Source organism: Pongo pygmaeus, chromosome 2 (genome assembly GCF_028885625.2).
Source record: "Pongo pygmaeus isolate AG05252 chromosome 2, NHGRI_mPonPyg2-v2.0_pri, whole genome shotgun sequence".
NCBI lineage: Eukaryota > Metazoa > Chordata > Mammalia > Primates > Hominidae > Pongo > Pongo pygmaeus.
The window spans coordinates 126,650,791-126,664,058 of NC_085930.1; the positions used below are offsets into that span (position 1 = coordinate 126,650,791).

The following is a 13,268-nucleotide window of genomic DNA, read 5'->3' on the forward strand; positions in this document are numbered from 1 at the left end:
CAGCTGTTAGGTCCACTCAAGAAATAGCTAGTGCACTATGGACTGCGTAGACATGGAATATACTTTGCAAGAATTCCCTCAATAAGTAGATTATTCTCACCTTCCTCTTTCTCTTTCAGTCTTTTTTTTTTTTTTTAAAAAAGTGTAGCCGGGCACGGTGGCTCACGCCTGTAATCCCAGCACTTTGGGAGGCCGAGGTGGGCAGGTCACGAGGTCAGGAGATCTAGACCATCCTGGCTAACACGGTGAAACCCCATCTCTACTAAAAATACAAAGAAAAAAAAAAATAGCCGGGCATAGTGGCGGGCGCCTGTAGTCCCAGCTACTCCGGAGGCTGAGGCAGGAGAATGACGTGAACCCAGGAGGCAGAGCTTGCAGTGAACCAAGATCATGCCACTGCACTCCAGCCTGGGCGACAGAGCGAGACTCCATTTCAAAAAAAAAAAAAAAAAAAAAATTGTAACCATATTTTATTTGGTTTGGGACATTTCTTCAAGTAGATATAGAGTATACATTTGTCATATTTTCTGGCTGTTCAGTTAATCTTACGAAGTCATTTCCTATATTTGGGGGGTACTTCCTACCTTATGAATATCTTTTCCTTAAGCAAGTCAACAGAAAAAATGTGTGATCTTAGCCTCCCTTGCAGCTGAAGCACAACCATGTGACTTAGACTCCATCAATCAGATTACGTCAGCAAGACTTGGATTTACAAGTGAGAAATGGGAGAAAGTGCGTGTTGGCTAGAGTCCAGTTTGGGGCTGGGGAAAGGGTGGTGTTGGAAGATGGCAGGATTGGGTCTACTTTCCACTGTCAGTGGTAGAAGTTGTGCCTGACCCAATGCAATGTTGGCTAAAGCTTTATCCCTACCCGTATGGCCTTCAAGACTGACTGCTGGGTACTCCAGGGACTTTGTAAGCCTCCTAACAGCCTTTAATAAGTGTTTTCCTGTGTAAATGAACTTTAATGCTTCTATAGCACAAGGTACAGTGGTAATGGTTTTTAATGTAGCACAATAAGGATTAAAAAAAGGAGGGGACATTATGTGCACATTCTCCAGTTTCTTCCTGTAACAAAGTGGGTGTGATGGTTAATACTGAGTGTCAACTTGATTGGATTGAAGGATACAAAGTATTGATCCTGGTTGTGTCTGTGAGGGTGTTGCCAAAGGAGATTAACATTTGAGTCAGTGGGCTGGGAAAGGTAGACCCACCCTTAATCTTAGTGGGTACCATCTAATCAGCTGCCAGCATGGCCAGAATATAAGCAGGCAGAAAAATGTGGAAAGAGAGACTGGCTTAACCTCCCAGGCTTCATCTTTCTCCCATGCTGGATGCTTCCTGCCCTCGAACACTGGATTCCAAGTTCTTTAGTTTTGGAACTCTGACTGACTCTCCTTGCTCCTCAGCCTGCAGACTGCCTATTGTGGGACCTTGCAATTATGTAAGTTAGCACTTAATAAATTCCCCTTTATATACGTATCGATTCCATTAGTTCTGTCCTTCTAGATAACCTAGACTAACACAGTAGGAGAGGAATGCAAAAATAGCTCTGGATCTTCATGTAGTTATAATTAATAATAACAAGTGACATTTTGTGAGCACTAACTATTTCAAGTTACTGTGGTTTTCAGATATTGTCTATTATAATACTTTTGGTGGTCCTATGAGAAGAGCCATCATTATCTCTATTTTTAGAAGAGAAAAAATGATGTTTAAGCAACTTGCTATCTTAGCCCGGGTTCCATAGAAAATGGAGCTTACATGTGAGCTTTTTGTTGGAGAGGAGAGGTAATAATCCCAGGGTAGTGAGAGTAAGGAAAAAAACAAGAAACAAAGAAGGGAAGGAAGGACAGCAAATACAATGTACTGTTACTGAGCTTGTCACAGCTTTATTAAGCAGCAGCATTTACTTGGTAATGGGAGATGTCTCTGGACAGATCTTATGGGACTTCTGTGCATTAGAAGAGTCGATTGTGGGAGGGAAGGAAGAATAATTCATTTCCTGTGTCTCATTGATGAAAGTTTGCCTATAGGCCTTATTTAACCTCCAGATTCTTTTGGATTGTGTTACTCAACCCCACTGGAAGTGTTGTGGGGGCAGGAGTATGCAGCCAGCACCTCTTTTAGAGCAGTTGGCAGTGGCCTGGGTACAGAAGCTGCTACAGCTCTCACCACACTGCCATGAGGGAACTCATGCTGGAAGCCAGCCCTCACCCTAAGAAGCCAGACAGCTGAAAGTGTTAAGAAATGGGACTGTCCATTGAACAGGCTACCAAAAGCCAGAGAGGCAGTTGGGACAGGACAGATCTGGGAAGGGAAATACTTGACAAGAGACATCACTCTTGTCTCTGCCTCACCTGGCATTCTCTGTGTGTCTATGCCTGTGTATCTGTTTTTTCAGTACAGTAGTCATATTAGATTAGGGCCCACCCTTATTCAGTATGACCTCATCTTAACTTGATTACCCCTGCAAAGATCCTCTTTCCAAACAAGGTCACATTCGCAGATACTGTGAGTTAGGACTTCAACATATCTTTTCAGGGGACACAATCCAACCCACACAACATCTTGATGATTAGAGAAGACATGGATAGAATTTGCAGAGAAAAGGAAGTGATTAATTTAGTTTTGAGTATGTTGAGTTTGAATTGCTTTTGAGATGGTAAGACTGTTATGTCCAATAAGCAACCCAAATATGTTTCTGGAGCCTCAGGGGAGTGTTTCTGGCTGGTAAGGAGACATAGGGTTATCAGCATCTGTGTGAAACTTGCTGTGAAATAGATAAGTGATGAATAAAACCTTGAGGAGCCACAACACTTAAGAGGCAAACACAGAGACAGGAAGGTTGGGGTGACTTACAAGGAGTAGGCAGACAGGAAGTTCAAAAGAAAAAAAACTAGAAGAAAGTAGTGTCAGACACGACGTGAGAAAGTTCCCAAGGAGGAACACAATGCTTTTCTAAGCTCAATAGTATTACAGAGCAGCCAGGTATTGAGAATTGTTTTTATATGGTGATTTCATATGAGTCCATCTAAAGGGTGGAAGAATATCCCTTGGATTTGCAGAAGGACAATGGTTATCCAGAGGGGTTTCAGGGGAGTGGTAAGGGCTGGGGTACAGGGGGATCATGACAAGCAATGGTAGGTAGAACTGTGGCAACAGCCAATAGAGGAAAACTGTGCTATGATGAAATATGAGAACAGGAGGTGTGGTTAGAAATCAGGAGACTTGACGATCCTTGTTTCCAGACAGGAAAGAGCCGCTGATGGAGAAAGAGGATAAAGATGTGAGAAAGGGAGCAAGCAAGGGCTCAGAATGCAGCTCCCAGCTTCAAACACAGCACCTTTGTTATGGCTTCTTCTACATGTTGAGCTTCTGCACATTATTTAATATGAAGAAAGGGTTCTAGAAAATCATTGGAAACTGTTGAATTAGATGTCCTAGCTCTAAAAAGTTTTATTAATTATTACTTATACCTCTGTACTGAGTAATTTATAGTAATAGCTTGAATGACCACATTCAGATAATCCTGGGCTATTTAAGGTCATGTTGCCAAAAAAAAACTTAATAGGAATAATTATTAATTATTTGGACACGTGTAAATTTCAGCTTTTAGATTTTGGTTTGTGTTTGAAAAATAAGAGCATTTCTTAGCACTGAACTATTAAAATATTTGTAGAGGTTTTTTACATGAAAATGAGATTTTAATACTGGTTCAATTTTTAAGCCATATATTACAGTAACCAAAATATATTTTTATAGCTCTCTGCTTAAGTAAAATTATGGGTAGTAATACCTCTTTGTGAAACACATGTATTATTTATTATCATTATAAAAGAAATTCATGTTGGTTGGAAGAGTTTGAAAAAATGTATATACATATCAAGAAAAAACTCAAATCACAATCACATATAATTTCACCACCTGGGGCTAAGAATTATTTCAATGTTTTTCATTCTTTTGTATTATGAAATATTTCATATGTGTAACAAATATCCATTTATGCATACTAGGTTTTACTACATTATGGCTTTATTATATTTTCTTAAGAAAAGGTTTTTGTTTTGTTTTGTTTTTTTGAGACAGAGTCTCACTGTCGCCCAGGCTGGAGTGCAGTGGCATGATCTCAGCTCACTGCTACCTCTGCCTCCCAGGTTCAAGTAATTCTCCCGTCTCAGCCTCCGGACTAGCTGGGACTACAGGCACCGGCCACCATGCCTGGCTAATTTTTGTATTTTTAGTAGAGATGTGGTTTCACCATATTGGTCAGGCTAGTCTTGAACCGTTGACCTCAGGTGATCCACCCGCCCCAGCCTCCCAAATTGCTGGGATTACAGGCATTTGCCACCGCGCCTGGCCAGGAAAAGTTTTTTGAAGAAATAATGTTATAGAGTCAATTGAAGACTCTTCTTCATCCTACTTCCCCTTCCTACCCAGAGGTAACCACTATCTGGAAGTTGGTATGCATCCTTTCTATGTTTTTATACTTTTACGATGTGTGTAACTATTCATTCAACATGGAGAAATATCACTAGTAGCTGAAAGCACTTCCTCAGCCAAGCCCTCCTTAAGGAGATCTCGGCTGGAACTCCTGAAAAGGGCCTGAACTGAAGCCTCTGAACGGAAGTGCCTGAGCTAGGAAAGCAGAGAAGCCTATGAGCAGGGCTGGTTGGGGTGGAGGGAGCAGGGAGTGAGTTCTTGGCTGCAAATCCCTCCAGAAGCTGTAACATACTAGCTGTGTACCAAGTCTGATGTGGAGATGGCAGTTTCCCCCAATGAGGTCTGCCGGGCAAAGCCTTGTAACTGTCTAGGGTCCTGCCTGAAAGATAATATATAGGATTTTGGCCTGCAGCCATACTCCTCAATATGGTAATTCTATGTTTAACTTTTTGAGAAACTGCCAAATTGCCTTCCAAAGTGACTGCACCATTTTCCATTTCTACCAGGAATATGTGAAGGTTCCAATCTCCTACATGTTTGCCAATAGTTATTATTTAATCTATCTTTTGGATTATAGCCACACTAGTGGGTATGACATGGTATCTCACTATGGTTTTTCATTGCATTTCTCTGTAACTCATGAAGTTTAACAACTTTTTTTTTTGCCCATTTTTAAACTGGGTTACTTGTGTTTTTATTATTGAGTTATAAAATTTTTACTTATTTTGGAAAGCAGATATGTATCAGATATATGATTTGTAAGTGTGTTCTTCTATGTGTTCTCTTCTCATTGTCTTGATAATGTCCTTTGAGGCACAAAAGTTTTCAATTTTGATGAAATCCAACTTATTGATTTGGTTGCTTGTGCTTAAGAGTCATTCTAGGAAACCATTGTGTAATCCAAAATCACAAAGACTTACACCTATATTTTCTTCCATAAGTTTTATAGTTCTAATTCTTATATTTAGGTCTATGACTCATTTAGCATTAATTTTTGCATATGGTGTGAGGTAAGTTTCCAACTTCATCCTTTTGCATGTGTGTATCTAGTTGTCCCAGTACCATTTGTTGAAATAACTTCTTTTCCTATTGAATTTTCTTGTCATTATTGTCAAAAATCAGTTGACCATATATATAAGGTTTATTTCTCAAGGGATTCTCAGTTTTATTTTATTAATCTATGTGCATATCCTTATGCCAGTCTCACACAGTGTTAATTACTGTAGCTTTGTAGTCAGTTTTGAAATCAAGAAGTATGAGTCCTTCGTTCTTATTTTTCAAAATTGTTTTGGCTGTTCTGTGTCCCATGTGTTTCTAGATCAATTTTAGGATCATCTTGTCAATTTCTGCAAGAAAAAAAAAAGCCAATTGTGTTGAATCTGTAGATCAATTTGCCTATTGTGATAGGCAGGAAAATGATCCCCCCCTCCAAGATGTCTACATTCTAGTATAATCCCTAGACCCTATGGATATGTTATGTTACATGGTGAAGGAGAATTAAGGTAGCAGATGGATTTGAGGCTACTGGACCCAGTGTAATGACAAGTGTCTTTAAACATGAAAAAGGGAGGCAGAAGATTAAGTGCCAGAGGGATGTGCTGTGAGAAAGACTTGACTGGCCATTGCTGACTTTGAAGATGAAAGTGAGCCATAAGCCAAGGAATGTGGGCAGTCTCTAGAAGCTGGAAAAAGGCAAGGAAATAGATTCTCTCCTAGAACCTTCAGAAAGAAATGCAGCCCTACCAAAACCTTGATTTTAGTCCAGCAAGAACCAATTTAGAACAATCCAGGACTGTAAGATGTGTGTTCTAAACCACTGAATTTGTGGTGATTTGCACAGCAACAAGAGGAAACTAATGCAGCCATTTAAACAACGGCAAGTCTTCTAATTTTTGAACACAAAATGTCTTTCCATTTATTTAGGTCTTTTTTAAAACACTTTTTTCAATGATGTTATGCTCTTTTTAGTGTACGAGTCATGTACTTTTTTTATTAAATTTATCCCTAAGTTTTGGGGTTTTTTGATGCTATTGTAAATTGTTTTCTTAATCTCATCTTGGATTGTTCATTGCTAGAGTATAGAAATATAATTTATTTTTGCATATTGATTTTATGTACTATAAACTTACTGAACTCATATATTAGCTGTAATTTTTTTTGTGAATTTCTTGCAATTTTCTACACAAAATATCATATCATCTGCAAATAGAAATTGTCTTATTTCTTTCTTTCCCATCTGGAGACCTTTTATTTGCCTTTCTGACTAAGTGACTCGACTAGAAATTCCAGTACAATGTTGAATGAAGTGGTAAGAGCAGACTTCCTTGTCTTATTCCTGATCTGAAGAAGTGTTAGGGGAATATAAATTAAAAAACAAAATCTCTTGCCAACCCAGACAAGCTCAACCCAAAAGTAGAAAAGAAAACAGTTTGGATTTTTGAATAAACATTAAACCAGATGTCATTTTCAACATAGGCAATCCACTAAAGAGATAGAAAAGACAGAAAGAAATCTCATACAGCTAAGCAGATGTAACCCTTGTCATACATGTTCTCAAGATAAATGATAACTAGTCTTCAAGCAAGAGGACTTGACTCACCATTTGTCACACATAGTTCATCGTAAATTCATCTGATAATTGGGGTAGCCATCTGTATTTACTAATTGCCTTAATCCAAAAGAAAAACAAATTTATCATATCTTTACGACAGGAGGTAGGTTTGTAGTTTGGACCCAGGTGCCTGCTGAGTTAGGCTCCGCCCTCCCATGGAAACTCCCCTGGTAGGTGCATTGTCTTCCTCATTGGCTTCATTTCAAAGAGATGGTGGCTACGCCTTTAAGGAAAAGGTTCCTGGGTTATAACACTGACAAGAGGCTTATTTAAGTTTTGGAAAGATTTACAGAGTTCATTTTAAAGAGGCAGAGAAAGAATGAACAATTATAAATTTTCTAAGGTGTATGCACTAAGAAAAGGCAGAGAGTGTGGAAAATCTCTTACCCTTCTTGTGTTGAGGGAGAACATAGGTGGTTATATGTATATGTGTGTTTTTCAAGATTCATGTTATTTACCCGTCTGAGTGGAAGCTGTTGGTCTTTATCGTGAAGCATAATGTTACCTGAGAATTGTGCAGATGTTTTTCATTGGGCTGAGGATATTTCCTTCTGTTCCTAGCTGAGTGCTTTTATCATGAAAGACAGTTGGACTTTGTCAAATGCTCTTGTCTGCATTTACTAAGATGATCCTTTTTTTTTTTTTAGACTTCATTCTGTTAATATGATGTTTTACCTTGATTGATTTTTGTATTTTAAGCCGTCCTTGCTTTTCTGAGACAAATCCCACTTGGTCATGGTATAACAGTAGTCGCCTCTTTTTTTTTTTTTTTGAGATGGAGACTTGATAAATTGCCCAGGCTGGAGTGCAGTGGCGTGATCTCGGCTCACTGCAACCTCTGCTTCCCAGGTTCAAGGGATTCTCCTGCCTCAGCCTCCTGAGCAGCTGGGATTACAGGCATGCGCCACCAAGCCCGGCTAATTTTTGTATTTTTAGTAGAGGCAGGGTTTCATTGTGTTGGTGAAGCCAGTCTCAAACTCCTGACCTTGTGATCCGCCCGCCTCGGCCTCCCAAAGTGCTGGGATTACAGGTGTGAGCCACTGCGCCCAGCCCACAGTAGTCCCCTCTTAGCCATGATTTCACTTTCCACAGTTTCAGTCAACTGCAGTTTGAAAATAGTAAATGGAAGATTTCAGAAATAAACAATTTGTAAGTTTTAAATTGTGCACCATTCTGCGCAGTGTGGTGAAATCTTGCACTGTCCTGCTCCTTCTCACCTGGGATGTGAATCCTCTCTTTTTCCAGTGTATCCACACTACATGCTCTATCTACGCAGTAGTCACTTAGCTATCTCAGTGATCAGGTCAACTGTCATGGTATCTCAGTGCTTCTCTTCAAGTAACCCTTATTTTACTTAGTAATAGCCCCAAAGCATCAAAGTAGTGATGCTGGCATATTGTTATAATTCTTCTATTTTGTTATTAGTTATTGTTAATCTCTTACTGTATCTAATTTATTAATTAAACTTTATCATAGATATGTATATCTAGGGAAAAAAGTTTGTATAGGGTTTGGTACTATCTTCAGTTTCAGGCATCCACTGGGGGTCTTAGAACATATTTTCCCTGGATAAGGGGGTACTACTGTAATTCTTTTTATATGTTGCTGGGTTCAGTTTACTAGTATTTTATTGAAGATTTTTGTGTCTATATTTATAAGGGATATTGGTCTGTTTTCTTTCTTGTGACTTTATTTGCCTGGGTTTTGTAGCAGGTTAATACTGACCTCACAGAATGAGTTGGGAAGTGACATGATTTGGATTTGTGTCCCCACCCAAATCTCATGTTGGATTGTAATTCCCAGTGTTGGAGGTGGGGCCTGGTAGGAGGCGATTGGGTCACAGGGGCAGATGTCCCACTTTGGTGGTGCTGTTTTTGTGATAGAGTTCTCACAAGATCTCATTGTTTAAAAGTGTGTGACACCTCCCTACTCTCTCTCTTCCTCCTGCTCTGGCCATGCAAAGATGCCTGCTCCCACTTTACCTTCTGCCATGAGTCAAAGTTCCCTAGGGCCTCCACAGTCATGCCTCTTCTATAGCCTGTGAGCCAGTTAAACCTCTTTTCTTTATAAATTACCCAGTCTCAGGGATTTCTTTATAGCAATGTGAGAATGGACTAATACAGGATTTTCTTCTTTGTTTCATAATGTTATGCCAGAGTTGGGTTGGAAAGTAAATCATGATATGTAGGGTTAAATAAAACCCATCTGAGGCCATGACTCACCAGACGCCTTAGATAGGAATTTGAGCAAGATAAAAAAATCAGAGGTTAGTCATCATTTTCATTGTCCTTATTTTCTAAGAAGCCTGTCAGTAAAATTTTTTTATCTTTATCACTCAAGTAATTTATAAAATGTTTTTTATTTCGAAGTTTTTGGTTTTTTCTCTTTGTTCAAAGCTTATATTTTATTTGGCTTTACTATGTCAGAATACAGCTTGTACAGTTATAGTTTAGAATAAATTGATAAATTGTTCATACTCTGATGATTCAGATAATCATTGCATAGCATTTATCCCCAACTTATTGGTTTAATACAATAATAATAATTTATTTGCTCAAATTCTGCAGTTTGAACAGGGCTTATTAATAACAGCTTATCTCTGCTCCATGAGGCATTAACTAGGGCAACTCAACTGGAATGGGAGGAATCTCTTTTAAGGAGGATATTGGTACTGGCTTTTGGCTGGGAGCTTACCCAGGGATATTGGCTGGGTTCTTGGTTTACTTCCATGTGTTCTCTTTAAATGGCTAGACTGGGGTTTGGTGTTTTCAGTATTGTGGTTAGAATCTGAGAGGGAATGTTCCAAGAGTTAGAGTTCTGAAAATATAGCCTGCATGTACAGGCATGCATCACAATTGCTAATGTCCCATTGGCTAAAGCCAGTCACGTGGCCAAAACGAGAAATAATGTATGGAGGGACTACACAAGGGCATATATACTAGTAAAAGTGTTTTCTCAATAGATCACCAAAGTAAGAATTTGCCACACCTGATATATAGAAAAGTTTATGTAAGTTTTATGAATTCCTTGAAGATAATGTGTTTTGTTTTTAGACTGCAGTACTCAATATATATTTATCCAACTATATTTACTGTATTGAATTTGTAATGATACTGTCTAGAATTATTTGTCTTTTCTTTGACTATTAAGGACCCTTCTCTTGGGCAGGGGTTCTTTTCTTTTTGTTTCTTTTCTTTCTCAATGACCCCATTCACAAAGCTGGTTAGTTTATACTTTTCATAAATTTGAGACAGTAGAGAAAAATTTTAAATTAATTCGTATGTCAATTTAAAATCAGTGAAACTTTAGTGTTGGTACAATCAAGGTATAATTTCTGATATGGTTTGGATCTTTGTCCCCACCTAAATTTCATGTTGAATTTTAATCCCATATGTTAGAGGTGGAGCCTGGTGGGAGGTGATTGTATTATGGGGGCGAATTTCTCCCTTGGTGCTGTTCTCATGATGGTGAGTTTTCGTGTGATCTGGTTGTTTAAAGTGTGCAGCACCTCTCCCTTCACTCTCCTGCTCCTGCTCTGGCCACATAAAATGTGCTGGCTCCTCCTTTGCCTTCTGCTATCATTGGAAGCTTCCTGATGCCTCCCAAGAAGCAAATGCCATCATGGTTCCTGTACAGCCTGCAGAACCGTGAGCCAATTAAACCTCTCTTCTTTCTAAATTACCCAGTCTCAGGTATTTCTTTGTAGTAGTGCAAGAACGGATTCCTACAGTCTTTAAATGTGATAAACAAAACAAAGTACAATCCTTATTTCAGCTTTGTTTACCTTTTGCCTTTCTCTCATTTAAACTGCCAACATCCAAGGAAAGAAGAGTCAAAACTTATTTGAGTAAATATAAAGACATTCTATGCCTTGTATTTTAAAAATGTATTGCATTTGGCAATTCTTATAACACACTGAACAGGTCATTTTCGTATTGTATAAGAAAGGAAGTTAAGGCACAAAGCAAATATCTTGTTTTCCACAGTCCTACAATTTTGAAGTGTCATTTCATTCAGCCACACCAGATCCATTGCTAACATGGTTTATTCTCTCCGTGTAGAGCTGGCATCCCATGGGTTACCCAGATAGTAGTTCATTCCTAAATGGAACACAATAAATCTGGAACTAAATAAAGTGCTTTATTTCCCTCTGTTTTGAAAATCTGTATTGTGCAGAAAGAGAGAAGAAAGGATTGTCTTTATGTGTTCAGAGATTAAGACTAATTTTGATGGTGTTAAGAGCCGAAACTATGGAAGTTTTCAAGGGTAATGCTTTTAAAGAAAATAGCTCGGGAAACTTGCAGGGGTTGGAGCGGGAGGCAGGCCGAGAGGAAAGCTGGAGGCGCCGGTGGGGAACAGGTCGGAGTTGGAGCTTGGCCTGAAGTGGGACCGGTGCCTGGCGGATGCAGTCGTGAAGATAGGCACTGGTTTTGGACTAGGAATTGTTTTCTCACCTTCTTTAAAAGAAGAATGTGGCCATTAGCCTTCGGTTCTGGCATGAGATTTGGAATGGCTTACTCCAACTGTCACATGATTTCCAGGCTCCATATCTTCTACACGGAAAATATGTCAAAGAGCAGGAGCAGTGACTTCACCTGAGAACATCCCAGTGGGAGGACAAGAGAAATCATGTTTGTTCCTCAGGAATACTGAAGTGCCCTGGAGTAAGCTGCCATTCTTCTGTAACGGTGTTATCAGTAATGCTTTAAACTCCAGCACCTGGTTATGTATTTGAAACCAAGTCTGTTTCTTGTTTTGTATTTTCTCTCTGGAAATTGTAAGGAGGTGGTCTTAAATAAATTAAACAAAAATAGGAAAAAAAAAAAAAAAGAAAGAAAGAAAGTAAAAGCTGCCTGCACTGTATTTGAGTGACTTGAATAAGTAAAGGGAAGTTGAGGTAGGCCATTCAGCTTCTTGCTTACAGGAGGAGGGAAACTAGCAATTTAGTGCAGGTAAAATGGTAGTAAATATGGACTTTTACTTTTTAAGTTTTACCTAGAAATTATTGATGAAAAAAGCCAAGCTCCGTAAAATACTTGAAGAGATTTGTTCTGAGCCACATGTGAGGACCGTGACCCGTCACACTGCCTCAGGAGGTCCTGATAACATGTGCCTAGGGGTGGTTGGGTTACAGCTTGGTTTTACATGTTTTAGGGAGACCTAAGACATCAATCAACATATGTAAGGTATACATTGATTTGGTCCAGAAAGGTAGGACAACTTGAAGCAGGTGGCGTGGGTGGGATTCATAGATTTTCTGATTGATGATTAGTTAAAACTAATATTATCTAAAGACCTGGAATCAGTGGAAACAAGTGTCTGGGTTAAGATATGGGATTGTGGAGACCAAGGTTCTTATCATGTAGATGAAGTTGCATAGGTGGCTGCCCTTAGAGGCAATAGATGGCAAATGCTTTCTATTCCAATCTTTAAAAGGTTCTAGACTCTCAGTTAATCTCTTCAGGATCAGAAAAAGACCTGGAAAGGGAAGGGGATTCTCTACAAAATGCATTTCCCCCACAAGAGATGGCTTTGCAGGGCCTTTAAAAATATGTCAAAGGAATATATTTTGGGGTAAAATACTTTGATTTTTTTCAGGGCCTGCTATCTGTCGTGTGATGCTACACTAGAGTCAGGTTGGAATTTGGTATCTTATTCCTACAAAGATCAGTCCTAAGATCTCTGTTGTAATGTTAATGCTGATCAGCTGTGCCTGAATTCCAAAAAGAGGAGAGTATAATGAGGCATGTTTGAGCACCCTTACCTATCATGGCCTGAACTAGTTTTTCAGGTTTCTTTGGAATTCCCTTGGCCTACAGGATGGGTCCATGGATTCGGTCGAGGGGCTTAGAATTTTAGTTTTGGTTTACAAAACCTAGGAGTCATATATTGGACAATTGCTCATTTTTTCAAACCTTAATTTTTGGTCAAGTTAGTAGAAACGATGACCAATTATGGCAGACCAGAATGTCAACAAAGCAAAATACCAAGGAAAACGGCTTGTTATCATGTCAGCGGTACAGACAGCAAAGATCAGTTTTAATAAAATGTGACTTAAAGTTCCTCTCTCTGAAACCCCTTCTTTCTTTATTCCCCCTACTCTGTCTTTATCTTGTTACCAGTGGAGGGAGTCCAGGTTCTTGGCATCTTGAACAAAGAATTGGACAAAACGCACAAAGCAAGGAAAGAATGAAGCAACAAAAACAGGGATTTAT

General features: G+C 39.1%; 1 protein-coding gene and 1 pseudogene across 17 annotated transcripts in view; both read left to right on the forward strand.

Moving 5' to 3' along the window:
- NEK10 (NIMA related kinase 10) overlaps positions 1-13,268 on the forward strand; it is a 264,785-nt gene that overhangs the window by 144,199 nt on the left and 107,318 nt on the right. The gene's annotated exons all lie outside the window — the stretch shown is intronic.
- Positions 875-11,864, forward strand: LOC129034180 (MICOS complex subunit MIC10-like; annotated as a pseudogene).